This window comes from Oryctolagus cuniculus, chromosome 10 (assembly GCF_051225735.1).
Source record: "Oryctolagus cuniculus isolate XC-2025 breed Fujian yellow rabbit chromosome 10, ASM5122573v1, whole genome shotgun sequence".
Taxonomy (NCBI): Eukaryota; Metazoa; Chordata; class Mammalia; order Lagomorpha; family Leporidae; genus Oryctolagus; species Oryctolagus cuniculus.
The window spans coordinates 109,063,309-109,088,962 of NC_142876.1; the positions used below are offsets into that span (position 1 = coordinate 109,063,309).

The following is a 25,654-nucleotide window of genomic DNA, read 5'->3' on the forward strand; positions in this document are numbered from 1 at the left end:
GCTTAAAAGTTTTTCTAAAAATGTTAAGAAAAATGTCCATTTCGTCAACCAGTTGGAAAAGATCTTAGCAGCATCCTTCTGGAGGATATCATACTATCACAATTCTTGTGCCCCCTAATGGCCATTTATTGGGTAATAGTTCAGAACTAGAAACTACATTGGAAACAGGATCAAGACTGCAGTCTGGACCTTGGATTCACGCATAGTCAGAAGGGGAAAACTTTTAGTTCCTTTGTGTGTGTTTTTTTTAAAGATTTTACTTATTTATTTGAAAGGCAGAGTTACAGAGAATCAGAGGCAGAGAGAGAGAGGGGGGGGGAGGTCGGTCCTCCATCTGCTGGCTCACTCCCTAGATGGCCTCAGCAGCTGGAGCCTCACGGATCTGAAGCCAGGAGCCAGGTCTCCCATGCATGCAACAGGGGCCCAAGGACTTGGGCCATTTTGTACTGCTTTCTCAGGCCATGGCAGAGAGCTGGATCAGAAGTGGAGCAGCCAGGACTCAAACTGGCGCCCATATGGGATGCTGGCCCTGCAGGCGGCAGCTTCACCCACTACGCCACAGTGCCGGCCCCTCCTTTGTGTTTTTTTAATGACTGCCAAGACGGGACAGACCATCTCTATTCCTGACCATGCTCTCCGTATAAAGGATGAGGTCAACAACACTCACAACACAAATTACCAAAGGCAATCTTTCACAGGTTAGTTTTGAAGATAATAAAGTTGGGGCCAGTACTGTGACACAGGGAGTAAAGCCACCACCTGTGGCACCAGCATCTCCTATGGATGCAAACTGGAGTCCTGGCTGGAGTCTCAGCTGCTCCACTTCCGATGCAGCTCCCTGTTAATGCAGAGAAAGCAGCAGAAGATGGCCCAAGTGTTTGAGGCACTGCATGCATGTGGGAAACCCAGAAGAAGCTCCTGGTTCCTGGCTTCTGATAGGCCCAGCTCTGGCTATTGTGGCCATTGTAGGGGAGTGAACCAGTGGATAGAAGATCTGTGTGTGTGTGTGTGTGTGTGCGTGCGTGTAACCTTGCCTTTCAAATAAATAAATAAATTTTTTTAAAGAAAAGAAGAGAGTCTAGTATGGCAGAAGACCCCACTGTAACTGATTTTGGAAGAAGCAGTTTAAAGTTTAGTTCCTGCCATTATAATGGACAGGACATTATCAGTCTCAGCAATTTTTTTCAGTAAACCAGAAAAAGATGCTGGGGTAAACACAGAAGAGCATGGCAGAAATCAGTTGGCTTCTCCACATCCAGGAACTTATCCTTGTATTCTCCATGGTTCTTTGATTGACAGCAAAATTTTAAAAATCATATCTTTTCTGTAATCCACCAAAGGCCCTCTAGGTAATCATTACAGACATGAACAAGGAGTCCGCAGGGAGAAGCCAAGTAATGAACTGACAAAATCTGCCAAGGCTGAACCAGAAATACAGCAGGCTGAACCCAGGTGTGTATATCTACCTTTAGAAGCCTCATCAAAGGGAGAGTCAAAGAATAAGAAGGCCATCAGTTCACAAGAACAGAGAATGGGAGATTAGTCAAAACTGGAGATTATACAAATTCTCCAATATTTTCAAAGGCTGAAAGTGAAATAGCTACCTGGTTACTGACCTAGCTAACCAGAGAAAGCTTAATGCCATAGCTTCAGAGATGCTAAAAAGCAAGACAAAACAAGGGCATTATGACCACAGAACCCAAGGAGCATAAAAATGAAAGTGTCCCCTAAGGGAGGTAGGGTGTGCCTGTAGGGATGGGAATCTGAAAAACAAAGGGGATTCATTGAGAGTTTGAAGGTGCAGCTGGAGAAATCCACAAGCAGACAGGCTCCCCGAACCAAGGCAGCCCAGTGAGATCCTGGCAGGAGAAGGGAGATTTGCTTTCTGGACAGCTTTGCACAGTCAAGGGTTGGGGAGGCATTTTACAGGGGAAATAAACCTGCATTCTGGATGATGGCATTCCATTTGATACAGGAACACTGTTGGTTAGATGTGTGCGTCTCTGGAAGAAGACTTCTCCACAGCACTAACCTGTAAATCCATGCAAGCATATTACCTGAATTCAAATAAAATTCAACCAAAAGGAAGAGTGAGGGCACGGATACAGGACTCATCAGGACGTTCAGCTCCAGTAAGGATTTACAGCAATGGTCCTGAATGGTCTCTGTTGCTCTCACCTAGGTTACGAGATGAGCATGGGAGGAGAGGCAGTGATGTTGAGGACGTCAGGTGTCTGCAGTGAGAGACTGAGTCCTCTGAATAGGATTCTGTAAGAAGTTTAACCCCCTCTAAGTTGACACTTGGTTATGACAGCCTCAATTATGAGGTAAAGGGGAATGACCCTGCTCATAGGGACCCCAAGAAGAAGGACTTGGGTAGTTTGGAGGAAAGGATTTTGAACATGTATCTACCCTAGAGTACTCAGGGACATGGGTTCTCAACAGTTTCTTAATCTACTTTTTTTTTTTTTTTTGATAGGCAGAGTGGACAGTGAGAGAGACAGACAGAGAGAAAGGTCTTCCTTTTGCTGTTGGTTCACCCCTCAATGGCCACTCCAGAGGCATGCTGCACTAATCCGAAGCCAGGAGCCAGGTGCTTCTTCTGGTCTCCCATGCGGGTGCAGGGCCCAAGCACTTGGGCCATCCTCCACTGCCTTCCCGGGCCACAGCAGAGAGCTGGACAGGAAGAGGAGCAACCAGGACTAGAACCCAGTGTGCTGGCGCCACAGGCGGAGGATTAGCCTATTGAGCCACGGCACTGGCCAATCTACTTCTTAATAATGAGAGAGAGACGCTTCTTGCACCTCTCCCAGTGGAGACAAGGTGCAGTAGATCTTGTTGATACTCTCCTTAATGGTCTCCACTACCTGACATGCTCATGCCCGGCTCCTGCAAGTGCTGCAGCTAATGGCTTATATATACAGACAGCCCTGGCCAACAGGAGCTTCCTTACCAAGTGCAGGGCCCGAGAAATTAAATTCCCACTTCTGAGATATAGCTTGGCTGTGTGCCTTTCTCTTGAGAACATTTGGCCTTTTCTTTGTAACTTTTCCATACAGCCTCTTTATTATTTTTTATTTTGCTTTCCAAAAAAAATATTTATTTATTTGAATGGCAAAATTACAGAGTTAGGCAGAAGAAAGAGAGAAAGAGAGAGTCCTGAGGCTGGCGCTGTGGCGCAGTGGGTTGACGCCCTGGCCTGAGGCACCGGCATCCCATATGGGCACCAGTTCAAGACCTGGCTGCTCCACTTCCCATCCAGCTCTCTGCTATGGCCTGGGAAAGCAGTACAAAATGGCCCAAGTCCTTGGGCACCTGCACCCACATGGGAGACCCAGAGGAGGCTCCTGGCTCCTGGTTTCAGATCAGCACAGCTCCGGCCTTCGTGGCCATCTGGGGAGTGAACCATCGTATGGAAGGCCTCTCTCTCTCTCTCTCCCTCTCTCTCTTCCCCCTCTTTCCCCCTCTGCCTCTGCCTCTGCCTCTCTCTGTGTAACTCTTACTTTCAAAGAAATAAATAAATCTTTAAAAAGAAAAAAGAGAGGAAGCACCCGGCCGTAGTGGCCATTTCAGGGATGAACCAACGGAAGACCTTTCTCTCTGTCTCTCTCTCTCTCTCTAACTCTGCCTGTCAAAAAAGAGAGAGAGAGAGAGAGAGAGAAAGAGAGAGAGAGAATCCTAATGGCTGCAACAGCCAGGGCTGGTCCAAGCTGAAGCCAGGTGCCTGAAACTCCATCTGGGTATCCCACATGGATGGCAGGGGCCAAAGGACTTGGGCCATCACCCACTGCTTTCCCTGGCACATCAGAACTGGATGAGAAGTGGAGCAGCTGGGACTAGAACCGGTGCTCATGTGGGATACTGGCATCGCAAGCAGCGGCTTACCCTGCTGCACCACAACACTGCATACAGCCCCTTTAAATGGTGAATTACTCAAAAGGAATGTAAACTGGCACAGCCACTATGGAAGACAATACGGAGATACCTCAGAAATCTGCATATAGACCTATCATATGACCCAGCCATCCTACTCCTGGGAATTTACCCAAGGGAAATGAAATCAGAATATGAAACAGTTATCTGTACCCCATGATTATTGCAGTTCAATTAACAATAGCTAATATATGGAATCAACCCCAATTTCCATCAACTGAATACTGGATCAAGAAATTATGGGATATATACACTATGGAATACTACACAGCAGTAAAAAAATGAAATTGTATCATTTACAAAAAAACCAGATGAATCTGGAAAACATTATACTTGGTGAAATAAGCCAGTCCCAAATGGACAAATATCATATGTTCTCCCTTATCTGTTTTAACTAATAGAGCAACAAAAAGGTAATCTGTAGAAGTGAAATTAATACTTTGAGATACAATGATTTTGAATAGCCCTTGTCTCTACTGTTGAGGAACAATTTTTTTCCTCAGTATAGTTAATCGTATGTGTATAAAGTTAATGGAAATAGATCTTATGATAAAATAAGAATGGGAATAGGAGAAGGAGGAGGAAGAGGGGTGGGAGTGTAAGGGAGAGGGTGGGTACAGGGGAATAATCACCATGTCCCTAAAGTTGTACTTATGAGATGCATAAAGTTTGTTAAGAAGAGGTTTCTGAGGGGAACGAAGAAATCACTGTTGAAGTGGGTGACATCAGCAAAATGGCAGAACAGGAGAGTCTGAACTCTCAGACAAAACAGAGATGAAGTCAAAGCATGCCATTATATAAGGATAAGAGGAACATATGGCAAGTGTACATATATAGCATCCAATACCAGAATACCCCACTACATAAGCAAACCTTACCAGATCTGAAGGTAGACATTGACAGTGATACAGTAGAAGTTGAAGTCTTCATTACCTCCACTTTCAATGATGAAAAGACCACCTAGGCCGGCGCCGTGGCTCAATAGGCTAATCCTCCACCTTGCGGCGCCGGCACACCGGGTTCTAGTCCCGGTCGGGGCGCCGGATTCTGTCCCAGTTGCCCCTCTTCCAGGCCAGCTCTCTGCTATGGCCAGGGAGTGCAGTGGAGGATGGCCCAGGTGCTTGGGCCCTGCACCCCATGGGAGACCAGGAAAAGCACCTGGCTCCTGGCTCCTGCCATCGGATCAGCGCGGTGCGCCGGCTGCAGCGGCGGCCATTGGAGGGTGAACCAACGGCAAAGGAAGACCTTTCTCTCTCTGTCTCTCTCTCACTGTCCACTCTGCCTGTCAAAAAAAAAAAAAAAAAAAAGAAAAAGAAAAAGAAAAGACCACCTGGACAGAAAATTGATAAAGAAACAGAGAACTTATACACTAATAGAGAACAAGTGGATCTAACAGGTATACACAGAACTTTCTACCCAACAACAGAATATCCTTCTCAAGGGCACACAGTACATTCCCAGGAAGGTTACATGTGAGCTCACAAGTGTTCACAGATTTTACATCAGAATATACTAAGACAATGTTCCAACCACAGTGAAATGAAGCTAGAAATCAGTAACAGTAAGAAAATGGGCAAAGTCCCAAGGACAAGGAACTAACTTACATCCTCTTGAGTGACTATTTTGACAAAGAGGAACTCAGAAGGGACTTTTGAAATATCTCAAGACAAATAAAAATTAAGATAATCATACCAAAACATATGCAGTACAGCAAAAAAAAAAAAATACCAAGAGGTAAATTTATAGTGATATACATCTACATTAAAAAAAGAAGAAAGATCTAAAATAAGCTATCCAACTTCACCCTATAGAAAACAGAAAAAGAAAAGAAAAATAAGCCCAAAGTTAGCAGAAGGAAGGAAACAATGACCAGTAGAGTAGAAATTTAAAAAAAAATAGAAGCTATAAAAACATAGGAAAAATCAAGACTATTAAGTGGGGCCGGTGCTGTGGCGAAGCAGGTAAAGCCGATGCCTGCAGTGCCGGCATCCCACATGGGCGCCAGTTCTAGTCCTGGCTGCTCTACTTCTGATCCAGCTCTCTGCTATAGCCTGGGAAAACAGTGGAGGATTGCCCAAGGCCTTGGGCCCCTGCACCCACATGGGAGACACAGAAGAAGTTTCTGGCTCCTGGCTTCAGATCAGACCAGCGGATGGAAGACTGACTCCCTCTCTCTCTCGCTCTCTCTCTCTCTCTCTCTCTGCCTCTCCGTCTCTCTGTGTGTGACTGTGACTTTCAAGTAAAATAAATAAATCTTTTTTTAAAAAGACTATTAAGTGATTCTTCTTGGAAAATAAAATCTACAAATCCTCTGTTAGACTAAGAAAAAAAGGAAGATTCAAGCAAAGGACATCAGAAGTGAATTAAAGAGAAGACATTACAATAGATGCTTCTAAAGCAAAAGAATCAAAAGGCCTTACTACAGACAATTATATACCAACAAATCATATAACCTAGAAGAAATGAATAAACCCCTGGAGACATACTTTCTATCAGGACTGAATCAAGGGGCCGGCGCTGTGGCGCAGTGGGTTAAAGCCCTGGCCTGCGGTGCTGGCATCCCATATGGGTGCTGGTTCTGGTCCCAGCTGCTCTTCTTCTGATCCAGTTCTGTGCTATGGCTTGGGAAAGCAGTGAAAGATGGCCCAAACCCTTGGGCCCCTGCACCCACGTGGGAGACCAGAAGAAGCTCCTGGCTCCTGGCTTCGATTGGCGCAGCTCCAGCTGTTGTGGCCATCTGGGCAGTGAACCAGCAGAGGGAAGACCTCTCTCTGTCTCTACCTCTCACTGTAACTCTCTTTCAAATAAATAAAATAAATCTTAAAAAAAAAAAGACTGAATCAAGAAGAAACAGAATGCATGCACAGATTACTAACAAATGAGATTGAATCAGTAATCAAAAACTTCCAAAAAAAGACATGCTGAGGACCAGAGGACTTCATGGTTGAACTCTACTGACCACTTCAGAGAAAATTAATATCAATTCTCTTGAATCCCCCAAAATAGAAACAACACTCCTAAATTCATTTTTTGAGACCAGTATTGCTCTAACATTAAAGCCAGACAAAAATAACACAAGAAAACCATAGGCAAATAGCCTTAATGAAAATAGATGCAACAAAATGTTAGCAAATTAATGCAATGCATATTAAAACGATTATACACTACGTCCACCTGGGTTTTACCCATGAGAGTCAAGGATGGTTCAACATACACAGTCAAGGTAATGCATCGCATAACATAAACAAAATCAAAGACAAAACCCATATGATGACCTGAATAGATGCGGAAAAAAACATTTGACAAAATTAAATGTTCACTCATAACAAAATCTCTCAATACTAACATGGTCAGTGTTGTGGCCTGGTGGGTAAAGCCTTGGCTTATGATGCCAGCATCTCTTATTGGATGCTGATTGGAGTCCTGGCAACTCCACTTCACATCCAGCATTCCTGCTCATGCACACACAGGGAGGCAGCAGACGATGGCTCAAGTAGTTGCCCAATTTTGAAGTGAGCTATTTGTCCTTTTTTATTATTGAGTTGCATGTTCTTCATATATTCTAGATACAAGTCCTCTACCAGTTAAATAGTTTGCAACATGTTCTCTTAAATATTGAAAATCAAGGTGCGTGTGGTTGATTTAGTCAATAAGAGTGTGGGCCTTTTAGAGCACAAATATCTTACTTTTCTGGAACTGAGTTGTTTGATAGAGACAGAGAATGTATATGGTTTTACTAGACTGTAAAGTGCCTAATTGCGAAAGGGCTATGTTCAGTACTAAAACTTACCCTGTTTCATCTCAGTAACTCAGTTTTAATTAGGAATGATTCATTTTTCTGCCTTAAGATTTGTCACTAATAATACACAGTCCCCAGACTAGGATAACTGTGTCAGAATCTTTGAAGAAAAAATAGCAATATATTCCACTTTAAAAATTAATCAAAATCATACCCTGATTCCTTTTCTCTAAACTTCTGTTCAACAGAGACACACATCAGAAGGCACATAGGGACATCTCTCTAACGCACTGTATTTGGGAAATTTTAAAGAGGGGCTGTAGGGATGAGCCCCAGAACTGATTCTCACATCAGAACATCCCTTTATTCATTTAGTAAATACCTATCAAGAGTTGCTATTTGCCAGGCACTGTCTTAAACATTAGGATGACAATTGGACGTGAAAACAGATTTGTCTTCACTTTAGTGAGGGAGCCACATTAACAGAATAACCACCCAATGGAATGTAACATTACGGTGGTGACAGCCCTATTAGGTCCTGGCATGACTAGGGACGGTCAAGGAGAGTCGCTAAGGGGCAACAATCTTTGAGCTTTGTCTGAAGCCTGAGCTGGAGTTAACAAGACAACCAGAATGCAAAGAACCTCAGCCTGCATCGATGTCCCTGTCGAGAGCTGGAGTGAGAAGCAGACGTGGCTGGTGAGTGAGCAGCACTCTCTGAGCAGTTTGTCCAGTCGAGGCCAGGGGTGTGTGACCCAGCTCAGATCAGATCTCACTCCACGTATCTCCAGCGGTGTGATTTGGGGAAAGTTGTTAAACCTCTCTGATACTGTTAAATGGAAATCATTCCTACCCTACAGAATTGCTATGAGGACTGGAAGAAATTCCCAAAACAGTTCTTTGCTTGCAGTAGTCACCCTCAATATTTGAGAGGAAACAGAAGCCAAAATGAGACTCTTAGGCCCACCCCATGTTCTGGTTCTCCCATCTCACCTCTTTCCCCAGCCCTGGTGCATCCTGGGAAACCCTGGGGCCCCTCACAGGTTCTCTCGCTTGAGTCACAACTTTTTCCCTCCAAAGCATGTCATTTTTGCTCCATTGTCTTCCAGTGTTTTCTTTTAGGGCTATCAACAGGGACTTTTGTAACTACTACAGTTCATATTTCCAAAGATACTTTTCAGTGTTTTCTTGTGAATAGAAATGTACCACTGCTTCAAGGTAGAAAATTTTAAAAGGAAAGAAAAGAGCATATGCTCATTCATACATTAAATATTTATTGAACAGTTATTCAGTCCTCGGCCTTGTTCTGTGCACGGGGCATACAACGGTCAACAAAAGAAGGCACTGCCACTGTCTCCTTGGAACTTGGGCTCCAGGGAAGGAAGATACTGATCAGCAAGGCTCAGGGTTTAGTTTCTGGGGCACTGGGAAGAGGCATTTTCTGAAGTTTCTACAACCTGCTTGTTGATGTTCTCTTGTGCTGCTGTTGGCAGAAGTCTTCACAGGTTTCATAGATTCTTCTCGTATATGAAAGGCTTGGAAGATTATTGCTTCATCACTGTAGTCTTCTCTTACAACGTAACGTGCAAGATCTCCTTCACAGCTTTAGCCATACTATCATCTGAAATTTCCCTGGTTTTAGCATGTAGAATTCTCTACAAACTACAGCTCCCACATTCCATCAGCCCAGCCGTGTCAATGTCAGGTTGACCTTGTGATCATGCCAACTGTACTCCATGTATTCAAAGAAAACACTGCTATTTCCTATAACACAATTATTTCCTATAACTGATCTAATATACCCTTTAACCTTGCACCTACTAGGATGCAAGGAAAAACAAACCAACTTTGAAAGGCGCAGTGAATGGTGTCTCTGTCTCTCGTGGTGTACAGTATTTCCTTTGGTCTGTCTTTGGAGTAGACATTCAGAGAATTTGAAGATCATCTCCCTATCACAGAAGTGCATTTGTTCTGCCTCCACCTCCTTGCTGTAAATGGGTAGATGGGAAGTTCAGGATCTATCGTATTTGGGGGTGAGGAGGCTTCCCTGCATTCTAGCTTCTCAGCCTTTATGGACTCTGGGTGCAGCGTTGTATTCTTCTTGTCTTAAGGCAAGAGCATCTGGCCTCCTTGGATTCCCTGATGATGTCACTGGTTCCAGGAAACCTTTGGACTAACAAGGAAGTTCTTTCCATTCAAAGGTTCCTTCAAGATTTCTCTTCTGCTATGCTAAAGGTTTATCCAAGATGACTGCTGGAGTTCTAGTCTTTATGTCTAGGAATGAGAAATGGGGAGGAAAGTGTGAGCCCTCCCTTTAAGAATGGCTCCAGTTAGGTACATGTATCACTTCCATTTGTATTCCATTGGCAAAAATTTCATCATGGCTACATTGGTACAAGTCAAGCCGGCCAGTATGAAAAGTTGTTCTGGTAGCCAAGAGCCCAGCTAATATATGAAGGTTCTACAACAGAAGAAGGAGGACAATGCCTCTTTAGCTCAAGGGGACAAATCACCCAAAGAGTGATTAACCCCTGCTTTGCCTGTGGTTTCAATGGCATGAGGGGTCTATCCTGCTCAACCTCTGTCCCCAAGGTAATGAGGTCATTGTGTATCCCCTGGTAGAAGCATTCCTTCCTCGGGGGCGAGGTTCATAGACCCACAGAGCCCAAGGTTCTAGACTGGGAAATAAACACCGTCAGTTGGGCACTAAGTATAATCATGATGAACCACTTCCACCTCTTTGCGCCGAAGCTCCATGTCTCAGTGTGTACCACATTCTGAAGGGCAGCACCTTGATCTTGCATGGTTTTGTTTTCCCAGCTGGCAGCACAGTCATTTTAAGGATCCATGTCCTTCTCAGTGATGGGATAGGTGTTGAGTGCATTCTAGAGATGAGAGCCATGCCAAGTGCTTTGTTTCTCATGCAGTGAGATGAATGCCTTGGTTAGAAGCTATGCTATCAGGAATATCTGATGGGTTATAAAACACACAGTAAATCCATGGGCAGTGGTGCTGGCATTCTGAATAGGAGCCTGTTCCAATGAAAATAAATTGCTGACTCTCATGATGAATCAAGTCCATTATTACTAACTTAATATTTTCTAACACACATGGAAACTTCAATATTAGCCTTTCAGTGAAATTTGCATTAAAAGATGATTCTGGAAGAATTAAATTCTGTGTATGTGCATGTGTATAGCCACATATGATAAAGAGATACAGACACATGATAGATGGATGGATGGATAGACAGACAGACAGACACAGACAGATGGAGAGTAACCACCTGCTGATGTGCTCCCCAAAAACCTGCAATGGCCAGGGCTGAAGCTAAGATCCAGGATTCCATCCAGGTATCCCACATGAGTAGCAGGAACTCAATTACTTGAGCCATAACCACTGCCCCCCTGGAACTGCATGAGCAGGAAGCTGGCATCAGGAACTAGACCCAGGCATCAAATCCAGGTACTCTGATGTGGGATGCCAGTGTCTCCACTAATATCTTCACCAGTAGGCAAAATTCCCATCCCTAAGGTAGTAATAAGGACAAAAATTTAAATAACCTGAAAATTCAAAAGAAAATAGGAAATCCTGAATAACTGGAAATTTTCCAAATGATGTCTTGCTCAAATATAGAATAATTCCTTACTGCCTAAGCCTCAGCCTTCAAGACAAATACAGGAGTAGCCAAGCGTTTTCAGAAATAGAAATCTGGTACTTTCATAGATTTTTTAAGTCTCAAAGCCCATTGTTTTAGTGATGTCTTAGCTATCTTGGCATCAGATGGCCTCCTGGCATGAGGACACCAATACGTTTCAAGTAATTTTCTGTGGAAAAGTTTGCAGAGCATAACAGGGAGTTGAGTTTCCCAAGGAGATAATAAAGCTGTAACTTGCTTTTGCTTATATGATATATCCAACCATCTGGGGAATCTGAGATTTGATCATCGCTTGAGATAGTCTGCCATTTAATCTTTTTTCAAGATAACTTTTTCAAAAGTTTCAAACACTTTTATTAAGTCATCTTCACTTACATTTGATTTTGTTTTTGGTTCCTCAGGCATATATTTGCATTTACTTGCTAAGGAAGGTTTAAGAATGAAGTACTATGTACTGACTCATTAGCCCACAACTTTGTTGAGATTCTGAGTTGATGCTTAAAGCTGAAAGAGTGCTTCCCTGAGTCAATGGTCTAATTAAGAAATAAGAGTGGGGTCGGTATTGTGGTGTACCAGCTAAAACTGACTGGCCAGCTAAAGGCTCATAATGTACATTGTGTTGTAAGGTCCAACAGTCCAGAGATTCAATGATCATGGACTATAGGACAGGTTCAAACTTCACCAAATTTATAGGAGATTGATGAAAGAAGGTGTTGGGTTGCTTTTCTTGCAAAAAATTTTCAAAGCTTAGAGAGTATATGTGAGCCCTGCAAATCACTGGACTCAGCATTCAAGGTGAAATTCTGTCTGGCTTTTATAGACTTCAAGAAAGAGATCCTGTCCTCAATGAGCATTAAGACCTTGGGCAGCCGGTGCATGGCTCACTAGGCTAATCCTCCACCTGTGGCACCGGCACACCGGGTTCTAGTCCTGGTCAGGGTGCCAGATTCTGTCCCGGTTGCTCCTCTTCCAGGCCAGCTCCCTGCTGTGGCCTGGGAAGGCAGTGGAGGATGGCCCAAGTGCTTGGGCCCTGCACCCGCATGGGAGATCAGGAGAAGCACCTGGCCCCTGGCTTCAGATCAGCGCAATGCACCCGGCTGCGACAGCCATTGGAGGGTGAACCAACGGCAAAGGAAGACCTTTCTCTCTCTCTCTCTCTCTCACTATCCACTCTGCCTGTCAAAAAAAAAAAGACCTTGGGCAAGGCAAATCATGATGGAACTAGATGACCTCAAGTCCCGTAATTGTACATATTTATGGGCTTCACAGTGATTTTTCAATACATGTATACAATGTGTTCTAATCAAAATATAATAATCAATATTTCCCCTTCTTTGACATTACTTTAGGAATGGAGGCTTGGAAGATTCTTTCTTCTTTGTTCAAACAATATATACTAGGTTTTGTGAACTAAAGTCTCCCCACTACAGAGACTTATTCATGCCATCCGACTCTGATTTTATACCCATTATTCAAATTCCCTCTATCAACTGTACCCTCCTAGCTCTAGTAATCACTGTGTTGTCTTCAGCTTGAGTTATTAACAATATTAATTCTTCCAAACCATGAACAAAGAATATCTTTGCTTTTTTTGTATGATTTCTTTCATCAGTATTTTATTATTTTCATTGAATAGATCTTTCACTTCTTTGGTTGAGTTTATTCCTAAATATTTAATACTTTATAGCTACTGTGAATGGGATTTCTTTCTTAATTGTCCTTTCAGCAAGATCATTATTGGTGTTTTAAAATGCTACTACTGGGGCCGGCGCTGTTGCACAGTGGGTTAAAGCCCTGGCGTGAAGTGCTGGCATCCCATATGGGCACCAGTTTGAGTCCCCGCTGCTCCTCTTCCAATCCAGCTCTCTGCTATGGCCTGGAAGAGCAGTAGAAGATGGCCCAAGTCATGGGAGACCTGGAAGAAGCTCCTGGCTCCTGGTTTCAGATCTGCGCAGCTCCAGCCATTGCGGCCATCTGGAGAGTGAATCAAGGGATGGAAGACCTCTCTCTGTGTCTCTTTCTCTCCCTGTAACTCTTTCAAATAAATAAAATAAATCTTTTTTAAAAATGCTACTGTTTTTCTTTTTTTTTTTTTTTAAATTTTGACAGGCAGAGTGGACAGTGAGAGAGAGAGAGACAGAGAGAAAGGTCTTCCTTTTGCCGTTGGTTCACCCTCCCATGGCCACCGCGGCAGGCGCGTTGTGGCTGGCGCATTGCACTGATCCGAAGGCAGGAGCCAGGTGCTTCTCCTGATCTCCCATGGGGTGCAGGGCCCAAGCACTTGGGCCATCCTCCACTGCACTCCCGGGCCATAGCATAGAGCTGGCCTGGAAGAGGGGCAACTGGGACAGAATCCAGCGCCCCAACCGGGACTAGAACCCGGTGTGCTGGTGCTGCAAGGCAGAGGATTAGCCTAGTGAGCCACGGCGCCAGCCGCTACTGTTTTTCATATGTTGACTTTGTGTCTTATGATTTTACTGAATTTGTTGATCACTTCAAAAAACTTTTTCTTGAAGAGTTTAGGTTTAGGTTTCCCCCTTGCACAAAATCATGTCATCTGCAAACATATCTCATGACAATCCTTAAGCTCCCAAATGTATTTTCTGAAAAGTTATGTCAACATTTATGTAAAGAAGTTGGTTGTAGAGGACAACATGGAAAAGAACTTAAAACCAGGACAAAATCTGGTTTTACTTAAATTACAAATGATTTGACTTCAGAGCGTTCATACAAACATGCCTGGGTATCTCATCTTAAGTAAACACACGTTCCTCTTCATCCTTATCAATCACCAGATATGACCACATTCGCAACTCTCTTCAAAGCCAAACCTCAAAACAACTGTTTCAAAGTGTCTCCAGTTTCTCTCCTTCTTTTGTCTGGCTTCTCCTTCACCATTTTGCTGAAATTTCTCCTGTCAAAAATCTCCAACAACTCCATGATGCCACACAGACTACAAGCATTTCAGTTGAACTGTCAGTAGCCTCTCTTTTATTTCACAAAATAATCTATCTTCTCGAGTTCCACAACACAACCCACTCCTAATTTACTGATTACACTTGCTTTGGACTGATGCCTTTCCTAAGACCCTTCTCTTGACTACATCTAAAAGTGGAGCTTCTTCAAATTTCACTTCTTGTCGGCAAACTCAAAAGGCTTCCATAGCCGTGGCAACTCATGACTAGAGCCTAGGGAGATTACTGACACCATAAACAAAAGTGTCAAATTGTTAAGTCAACAACAGGAGTCACTGTGTACTTAACTCCTCGTGTGGGATCTCTGTCCTTAATGTGTTGTCCAATGTGAAGAAATGCTATAACTAGTACTCAAACAGTATTTTATACTCTGTGTTTCTGTGTGGCTGCAAACTGATGAAATCTTTACTTAATATATACTAAATTGATCTTCTGTATATAAAGATAATTGAAAATGAATCTTGATGTGAATGGAATGGGAAAGGGAGTGGGAGATGGGAGGGGTGCGAGTGGGAGGGAAGTTATAGGGGGGGAAAAGCCATTGTAATCCATAAACTGTACTTTGGAAATTTATATTTACTAAATAAAAGTTAAAAAAAGAAAAAATTTTCAGTTCTCAACATTATTATATATTTTAACACTGCTCTCCTGGTTGGCATTATTTTATTGTCCCTAGCATGGGGCATATGCCTGTTCTGTTGAGAGTCATGATTAAAACTCCACTAGTTGTACACAGAATGAGAAAGAAATTTCCCCAAAGGAAACAGAAGAGGAATGAGTGAGAAGGAAACTGAGTGAGAAGCTTTCATTCATCGCACTTACATCCACTGAAATGTTGACTACACTCTATCCACCCATGGTACCAGCCCTATGGAAAATTGTTCCTAAAAGGGCAGGCACTGTGGCATAGTGGGTAAAGCCATCATTTTCCATGTTTGCATCCCACATGTGTGTTGATTCACATCCTGGCTGCTCTACTTCCCATGCTCCCTGATGAGAGCCTGGGAAAAAGCCAAGCAAGATGGCCCAAGGGCTTGGGTCCTTACAACTCATGTGGGAGACCCAGATGAAGCTCCTGGCTCCTGGCTTTGGGCTGGCTCAGCCCTGGCTGTTGAGGCCACTTGGGAAGTGAATCAATGGATGGAAGATCTCTGTGTATGTTGGTCTCCCTCTCTCTCTGTAACTCTTTCAAATAAATAAAATCTTCTAAAAAAAAAAAAAAGTATCCCAAATGCAATTTTTACCTCTATAAGCTCTCTTCTCTTCCCAGATCCTAGGCCAATAATTATTTACTATGCTAATTCTCTGATGTCTCCAAACAAACAATTTGATAACAAATTGATATTTTTCTGATTATTCTTAGTGAGAAGTTGGTCTTTATTATTTAGGCACTATTACCCAACTCCAGAACTGAAAACCACCAGATGGAATTTTCATCTCACAGAAAACTAAAAATTTGTTAGAATTCTTCATATCCTGATTGTAATTTGATAACCCCTATGCTCTAGTTATAGACAAAAATGCCCATGGATTCTGGGTTTGGTAGCCTGGCATTTGGGACTAGCACCCCTTTATAGACCTTTTAGACACTTTGATGGTGGAAGAAAACATTGTTCCATGCCCTACATTAAAATCCACAAAACTCTACATAGAATCTAGGTAGAATTTCATAATTTTCCAAAAGCAGAAAACTAAACCTGAATCTACTAACTAAAGTTCTTTCTTTTTGAATCATTCCCAGAGACTCTGGATCATACACCAGTAATTTTTCTAATGATGTGACTAATTTTCAAAGGAAAAGCTATGACTCTCTGGCAGGTGGTCCCACTTAACACCAGGAATTTGCTTGATTTGTTGGATTTTCAGTAAGCACTGAAAACTGAAGGGGGAATACAAGTGTCCTCATGTTTAAATCCTTAGTTCATTATCTGTTATGTGTGAATGTTATTTCTTTTTATTTGTGTGTGATGTTTTTTAATTGACACATAATAATTGTACATATTTATGTAGTACAGTGTGATAATTCAATACAATACATATATGTGATCATTTCATAGTAATTAGCATTTATATTATTATTTCTTTTCATGTAAGAGAGTCACCATCCTCTACTCAGAGAGATCTTTGTGTCCCAAAGTCATGCTTTAATAACTTCAAAAGGGTTATTTGGGCTTGGCTCACTAAGCCAGGAGAAAGAAGACAGTAAAGCCAGTGACATGTAAGTATGACTACGAGCAGCTCATGATTGAGATGGGATGAGACCCTGAGTGTTGGGGCTCTACTTGTTCCACCAAAGGCTTTTGAAGAAAAGAGGTGACCTTCATGCTTCTGCCATCAGAGCCACCCACTAGCACATGTCCAGGATCCCTGCAAGCTCTCACAGCCACTGTGTACCCTAAGTAAGGACAGGGAAACACACGGATGACCTCAGCTTCCAGTAGGATCCCCTCACTCAGAACAATCTCCGTCTCCCTACAGCGCATCTTTTTGCACTTGCTGACAAAGGTGCCTGTCTACATGCATTCATGAAGTCTTAACTGGTTCTCCTTGGTGCATCTGTGCTCAGCTCCCAGGAATTCTGACTTCCCCAAGCACTTGGATAGCTTCCACAGGGAGCTCTACCAGTCACTGATTCTGAAGCACAGTCCTGCCTTTAAGATCATGAAGTAACCTCCTAACAGACGAACCCGCCCACTGGGGGCTAGCAATGTCCCAGATGTTACGGAAGATATGAATTTATAGATTCAAGAATCCCAGAAAATTCCAAGCAGGATAAACAAAAAGACAAGCATGCCAAGATATGTCATAGTCAAAAACTGCTGAAAATCAAAGACAAAAGAAAATTCTTGAGAGAAATTAGAGGAAAATGCCACATTATAAATAGGAGAGTGATTTTCAATATTGCATACTTCTCTTTTAAAATTATGGAGTCCAGGTGATGATGGAAAACAACTTTAAAATGCTGAATGGAGGTGGGAAGAAACCGTGTTAATCCAGAATTTTAAGAATTTCATGTGCAGCAAAAATATCCTTCAAGAACTATAGCAAAAGGAAGACATTTTCAAGTCAAAGAAAATGTGTCACCAGAAAATGTGCTCTATAAAAATGCTAAAGGAAGATCTTCAGAATGAAGGAAAATGATACTTGAAGAAAACTCGGATCTTCAGGATGTAGGAAGAGTATTTTTAGAAGTAAATATTTGGGTGAGTATAAAAGCCAGTTTTTCTCAAGTTGTTTAAAATACATTTGTCAGTTTTTTTAAAAAAGCAAACATTTTATCACTACCCTGTCAGATTTGTAACGTATGTAGGTATTTCAAAAAGTCTGTACAGACTGGAATTAAAGGATAAATTGATTTTGGCACACAGTTTCTTGAAATCATGCATAGTTTTTCCATAATATGTATTTTCCACAAACTTTTTGATGAAACTACACAACTACGAAGCTTTCTTATTTTCAATAAATTATTATAGTACTAATTCCAAATAGACTGTGAATGCAACCTGCATTATATTGAATAGAATTTGAAATTCTTCAACAATTCAACAAATATTTCAATTTCAACAATCCTAAAGCAAAAGAAACTTCTATTAGTCCTTTTCTACTATTTTTTTATTTTTTATTTTTTTTTATTTGACACGTCGAGTTATAGACAGTGAGAGAGAGAGAGACATAGAGAAAGGTCTTCCTTCCGTTGGTTCACTCCACAAATGGCCACTACGGCCAGTGGTGCGCTGATCCGAAACCAGGAGCCAGGTGCTTCTCCTGGTCTCCCATGCGGGTGCAGGGGCCCAAGCACTTGGGCCATCCTCCACTGCACTCCTGGGCCACAGCAGAGAGCTGGACTGGAAGAGAAGCAACCGGGACTAAAACCCAGCACCCATATGGGATACTGGCACCGCAGGCCGAGGATTAACCAAGTGGGCCCCTGTCCTTTTCTACTATTTAAAAAAAGGGCTGAAATACATGAACCAAGGAGCCTGAAGTTACATGGTTAGAAAGAACACAGATCTAAATCCTAATTCAGGACCCAAATAATCCATCTCTCCTAGTACTTAGCCTCTTCTCAGCTGGTTTATCATGGATTTTTCTGTGGTATGACCATCCTGAGGTCATTGAAGTCTGTGATGCACTGAACCATGCATTCCCAAAATTTGTATGCTGAAGTCCTAATCCCCAATGCCCCAGAACATGACTTTATTTAGAAATTGGGTACTGATGTGATTAATAAAGATGCAGTTGCACTAGAGAGGTTGGGCACCTAATTCAACAGGATGAGCACTTACACAGCAGGGAAATGTGGACACAGGTACACAGGGAGAAGGCCAGGTAGAGCCTGCAGTGATGTTGCCACAAGCTAAGGAACTAGCAGAAGCCAGAACAGAGCTGGCCTCCAATCCTTTCTTTGCACCTTCAGAGGGAGCATGGCCTTGCAGACACCTTGATCTCAAACATCTAAGCCCCAGGACCATAAAACAAACATTTCAATTGTTGAAGTCCCTCTGTGCCTTAAGGCTGTTACGGGAGCCTTAGCCAACTGAAAAATAAACGATCTGTGAGTGGAGTCACTGACCCTCCCCTGCGCCCATCTCGTCTTTCCTGTGCTCTGGACTGTTTACCATAACTCTACCACATCCTCTTTCCTGAAGAGCTTCTCAGTGGATCGGAAGCCAGATAGCCAAGCTCATTAAATTGATCTGAAAACAGAGACGATAAATGGACTCTGAGTGGGAAGATGACTCAAGGACATAGATTGGACTTTTTTTTAAGAGAAGCAGCGAGAGATAAATCTAATTGGGTATTGATAGACAGATGCAGATGGCTTAGGTTTGGGGAAAGACTTAGCAACCATCTGTCAAAGAATAATACCCCCATGCTCTCCCAATCACTAAGGAAGAATCGAGACCAGCCAAGTATCTGCAATCCAATCTCTATTTTCTTGTCTTCTCTTTGACTATTTCCTTTAAATATTAACTTTTGATATTAAATGTCACTAAACACCTAGACCCATCCCAGAAAATCGAACGCACACACATCAGAAAGGGTATAATTGAAGCCCAGACTAGGAAATTCAAAAGCTTGGAGACACAAAAGGGAATGTCCTAAAAATTAGTTGTGTAGATCACTTGGTTTGTGCCTTAAATTCCAAAGGCTGGCTGGCCTTGTTCATAAACAGTTTTATCAAGGCCTTTAGTCTGTCACCAGTTGGAGAATTAACGAAGCCCATGTAGCTGATTCTCAGTGAGGTCATTTTAAACAGATAGATCAATGAGTTCTTAAGTAGCAGCTGCTTCCTGGGTGGCCATCAAAATAGTTTTGCATTCTAATTGACTTCAGTAGCCAGGGAAATCTCCAAACACTGTCGCTGCTTCCAAAAATACTAAAAGTTGAGGGAGTGCCTGCCACATATGGGCTGCATGCTTAGAGCATAACTCACCCCTAACATCTGTGAGGATTGCAACTCTTTCCGCTTGATAAATGAGTTGATAAAATGGTGACACCAAGAGTTATTCATCCCTAAACATAAGCCTTTGGCATATATGAGGGGAAAAAAGTCAGCAGCAAATAGACCTGGGGTTCACATTTGCTTCCTATCACTCTTTCAACTTTGACATGCACCAAATTCACTCTCCCAATCTGTTCTCTTGACTGTTCCAACGACACAACTCGAAATGACTTTTGCCTTGGATCTGCTTTATGAGGCTGTGCTTGTGATAATACAAGAGAGTAGAACAGGAGGTGCCTGACAAAGTCCCAAACAGGATTAAGAGATTTGGGATTCTAGTCTCTTCAACAACTTAGAGAGAAATCTTAAGAGTGGGATCCCAACATGGTTAGTGGGATACACAGCAGACTCATAGAATGGCAGATGTCCTAAATAGCACTCTGGCCTCAAAATCAGCCCTTAAGACACTCGGATCTGGCTGAAGAGCCCATGAGAGTATTTTAGGCATGGAAAGCCAAGACACTCTGGCAAAAAAAAAAAAAAAAAAAACTAAATGAAAGATCTCTGTGAGTGAGATCCCAGTGGAAAGAACGGGCCATCAAAGAAGGAGGTACCTTTCTCTGAAGGGAGGAGAGAACTTCCACTTTGACTATGACCTTGTCTAAAGAAGATCGAAGTCAGCGAACTCAAGAGGCTTCCATAGTCTTGGAAACTCATGACTAGAGCCTAGGGAGATTACTGACACCATAACAAGAGTGTCAAATTGTTAAGTCAACAACAGGAGTCACTGTGTACTTAACTCCTCGTGTGGGATCTCTGTCCTTAATGTGTTGTCCAATGTGAAGTAATGCTATAACTAGTACTCAAACAGTATTTTACACTCTGTGTTTCTGTGTGGGTGCAAGCTGATGAAATTTTTACTTAATATATACTAAGTCAATCTTCTGTATATAAAGATAATTGAAAATGAATCTTGATGTGAATGGAATGGAAGAGGGAGCGGGAGAGGGGAGGGTTGCAGGTGGGAGGGAAGTTATGGGGGGGAAGCCATTGTAATCCATAAACTGTACTTTGGAAAATTATATTTACTAAATAAAAGTTTAAAAAAGGGGGTGGGGGATCCGTGTCTCTATAGCAAATTTAGATTATGTTAAAGATTCTGTTACTGTCTTCCAGTGTGCTATGCCAGGTGTTACTGAGGGGAAGAAAAGGAAGAGGAAGGAGGAGGAGCAGAAAAAAAACCCAGTTGATCGGGGCCAGTGCTGTGGTGCAGCAGGTTAAAGCCCTGGCCTGAAGTGCTGGCATCCCATATGGGTGCCAGTTCTAGTCCCAGCTGCTCCTCATCTGATCCAGCTCTCTGCTATGGCCTGGGAAAGCAGCAGAAGATGGCCCAAGTGCTTGGGCCCCTGCACCTACATGGGAGACCTGGAAGAAGCTCCTGGCTCCTGGCTTCAGATCGGCACAGCTCCAGCCGTTGAGGCCATTTGGGCAGTGAACCAGCAGATGGAAGACCTCTCTCTCTGTCTCTACCTCTCTCTGTATCTCTGTATTTCCAATAAATAAATAAATCTTTTTTAAAAAAAACAGTTGATCTTCTCTACACATAAAAAAAGCTACACACACACAAACACATCTTAGGCAGAAAAACTTCACGTTCTACTTCAAATTTTAGAATTATGTATAGATTGCTTGGAAAATATTACTTTTATAATGAATATTTTTAAATTTATTTATTTATTTGAAAGGCAGAGGTAAAGAGAGCAAGAGTGAGAGACAGAGAGAGAAAACTATGCCATCCACTCTTTCACTCCCTGAAATGGCCACAATGGCCAGGGCTAGCCCAGGTTGTAGCCAGGAGTCAGGAGCCAGAAGCTTAGGTAGCAGGGCCCCAAGCATGTGGGCCATCTTCCACCGCTTTCCCAGGCACATTAGCCGGGAGCTGGGTCAAAAGTGGAGCAGCTGTGACACAAACAGGTGCCCATAAGGGATGCCAGCATTGCAGGCAGCAACTTAACCTGCTGTGCCACAACACTGGCCCCTATAATGAAATTTTTTAAATCCATAGATCTGGATGATCAAGAGTCTCTTCTGACCCCTTTTCAGGGGTGTTTCAGGGATATTACAAACAAACTCGGACTACAAACTAACATGTTTGCCTATGGAGCACACCCACAGACTTTAAGGCTTTCCATGGTGGTTGTCCTGGAGGGAATAAAAATATCCTCCTCTCCCCTTCTAGGCATTCTCTTATCCCCATGACTTAGAAGGTTAGAGAGAAAGCAGCCTGCTGGGGGCAGTGTCAAGGTCTATGCACCTTTGCCCACTGACATAGTCTCCTCCCTGCACTAGGTAGCTATGACCCTTTGAAGATGGCAGGACAGAGCTCCTCGGAATGAGGCATGGGTTGACAATTTATGCAACCACAAGGCCTATAAGCCTGTGTTTCTTATCTTTTGGGGAATATCAATGCTGGATCTCTTCCATTCCCCTCCTGGCCCGCTCTCTACCACTTCCATATTGCTTTCTTCGCCAGAGAGCTGAATTCTACAGAGCACCTTCATAGACACTCTCAACTTCTGGTTTCCAGTTGAGTTTGACCAACAGGGATTCCTGGAGACTGGATCCGCAGTGGGATGGTAGATAAGGCAGGAAAGATAGGAAACAGCAAGACAGGACCTTGTGAGCCACAAGAAAGAATTCAAATTTTAGTACAATAGTAAACTGGTACAGTTTCAAGCTAAGGAGCGAATGATCTCATTTATACATTATATAGATCACCCTAGGGCAAGTCTTGGCTGAGTGGTGGCTGACAGATTGGCAAGTCTCTAAGCATCCCCCACTTCACAGTCCCTCCTTATTTAATCCAGAGCTTGAGCCTCTTACAAGAATCAGAGAATGAAATCTCCTGGGCAGAGGCCCCTGGTGGATAATGGGCACTTGAGAAAGTTGGGAAAATGCTAGCAGGCGTTGATCAAACCCAGATGGCAACACTCACTCCTCTTATCTCAGTCCTGAGATGTTCCTGTCCCATTTTCAACAGAGCTAGAGCTGTTCAAGTTCATATTTAGACTTACAATATTCCTGTATGGTCATATTATCAAGTTACTCCACAAAGAAATAACCCAACACCTAAGAAATGTAAGCACTCTTAAGAAAAACAGACTTGAATGGATTATGTTCAAGGAAGCCACACTAAGAGCCCAAATAGAATTACAATTTAAAATGCATTTAATACATATCTTCAGAGTGATCAGCGAGAACCTTTGAAACATGCAGCTTGAATAGGTTGTTATAGGAAAGAATACATTGGAAATATCTGATTTTTTAAATGTCCCAAATCTGCTCTCAAACAAAACTATTTTAAACAATCTCAATAAAAATCTCCTTCTGGGATGAAATTAGTACTCTTCACAAAATGCTTAAGCAATTTTCTCATAAACTTTAATGAAATTAAGACATATGAGAGACTAATGATTCTCCTCGGTCAGTGCAGAGGTGCACCTTGCATGCAAGAACCTCCACAAGCACCGCTACACATCCAAGGCTTCTGGGATGCCACAGACGCTTGCACTGATCAAGGCACTCACCTGCTGCAAAGATCGGAGCATCCATTGGTCTTAGGGCCACCCCGAAGTAAATTACATACGAGAAATGTTTTCCTGAGCTGTCAACTTCAAGATATACCCTATGTGGTTAAGGTAAGGTCTCTGGGGATTTGTTCTATGTCCTAAATCAATAAGTGGGTTATAACCTACTGTGCTTCCAATAGCTAGAAAAATAAGGATCTGGGAACCAGTGGATGCAAGCAGAATTAGCCCTTCTAACCATCACTCACAATTAGCCAATGATGAAATACTTGCTTTCCGGTCTCAACAATCTTAGGTTTTTGGGGTAAAATGCCCTGGTTCCCAAAGGGAGAAGGCTTTCTTCCATGGACAGACACAGTAAGTTCCACCAATGTGGAAGCCAGATTTTGCCTCTCCCTACCTTAGGGAGCTGGGATAGCTACCTTACAACGGAAGCACAGCCAATGCCTAGAATCCAGGGAATTCACTGGGAATGGCGACTCATTGTCCAAGCAGACCCTAGAAGGAAGCCTTGAGGAAGCTTCTCCTCCAATAATCGCTTCATATGTCAACCCCACCAATGTTAAACTTGGGCCAGCACTGAGTAACAAGTAGAATACAGCAGAACTAACACCACTTAACTTTCCAGGGAAGGTCACACAAAGCTTTGCAGCTTCTGCCTTGGTTGCTAGGAACACTTGTTCTTAGAGCACGAGCCTCCAATTGGAAGTCCAGTTACCAGACCAGACAGACTTCTGAAAAGGCCCTGAAATGACACAGAGAGGGACGTGGGCTCATGGGAGCCCAACACTTCAGATGCTCTGAACAAGGCTCCATTGATGAGAGTAGGCCAGCCCTTGACCCTCAAAACAAGCCCAGCCATCAGCTGAACGCCCTCAAGCTGCCCAGCTGACACAGAACGGACAAGAAAAGGTTTCCAACCAAACCCTGACAAGATTTTTGACCCAAAAAATGCATATGCCAAAAAGGATGATTTTGATTGTTTTGAGCAATTTGAAGATGATCTGTTGCACAGTAATAGATAATGTAAGCACAGAGGGCATCTCTTGCCATTTCCCCTAAAATCTGGGGGGCTGGTGCTATAGCATCCCATGAGCATCCCAGCTCCGGCGTTGCAGCCAGTTGGAGAGTGAATCAGCTGATAGAAACTCTCTCTCTCTCTCTCTCTCTCTCTCTGCCTCTCCTCTCTCTGTGTAACTCTAATTTTCAAATAAATAAATAAATGTTTTTTAAAAAGGAGCAAATGGGAGGTTGCAGAAATCACAATCCTACAGCAACAACCATGGACCAACAATTTCCAGACAGTCAGGGGTAAAGATCTAAGCAACCCCATCCGAAAGGCAATCCTGCTCGATTCAAATGTCGGCTGACGGTGAGAAAAAGTAAAGTTGCTGGAGGAGGAAGGAAACGATGAGCATGAATTAGGACCTCTGCACACTCACCGCAGATAAAGCTTTCTCTTGTTCCTCCAACCATCTTTGTCTTAAACCTTCTCAGAGACTCTGGCTTGCTTCAACCCACAAGGGACTCTGAAATTTCGACTTCGACATCTTCCATAAGAGAAGTGAGGCTATCTAGGTATAATGGGGGCTCACCCGAGGCAGTGAGGAGCATAAAGGGTGACCTCTCTCAGCTGACACCCAGGCACCACTAACTTATTATCACTGGACCTCCTGGGGCTTTAGAGGGAAGGGAGCCCCTCATTCCAGCTCCTGATGCCTCTTTGGAGGCCAACTCTAGCTGGACTTTTAACAGTTAGTGCAGTTAAAAGTCAAACCTCGGGGTATTGTCTTATACCCACATTATCACCTGTTTCTTCCCGCTCCAGAGTTTCCATGGTGACACCGAAGAATGCAGCATCTCCATCCATGCTTTGCGCCCACACACGCCAATTCAAAAGGCGGGGAGACTTACGCCCTGGGAAGCAAATCTTTGACCAATAGGAGACAGAGGACTGTGGACAACTTCTTTGTCCTCCACCCTCCAGATTCACAGTCCTGAAATAGTTTTTCAACAACTTCTTATCACGAGAGCCCATGAAAACAAACAATTATTCATGTTTAGTGCCAAGCACTGGTCAGTTTGGTGATGTTCCATTGCATCACCCTCCCCTTTTTCTTACTGCACTCTGATTGATGTTCGCTCTTGCTCCTGAGTGGACTACAATGACGGAACACTGCCTCTGTCTCAGACTCTGTCTGGGAACTCAGGCTAAGATCAAGGATGAAATAGCATATGAATATACAATGTCGTGGCTGGCACTGTGGCGCACTGAGTTAATGCTCTGGCCTGAAGCGTCAGCATCCCATATGGGCG

General features: G+C 43.1%; 1 protein-coding gene across 2 annotated transcripts in view; it reads right to left on the reverse strand.

Moving 5' to 3' along the window:
* Positions 1 to 25,654, reverse strand: part of MYRIP (myosin VIIA and Rab interacting protein) — a 557,931-nt gene that overhangs the window by 408,138 nt on the left and 124,139 nt on the right. For both annotated transcript variants that reach the window (XM_089306531.1, XM_089306527.1), the window contains exon 2: positions 4,812 to 4,893. The gene's annotated coding sequence lies outside the window, so the exon portion shown is untranslated. The remainder of the gene's footprint in view (positions 1 to 4,811; positions 4,894 to 25,654) is intronic.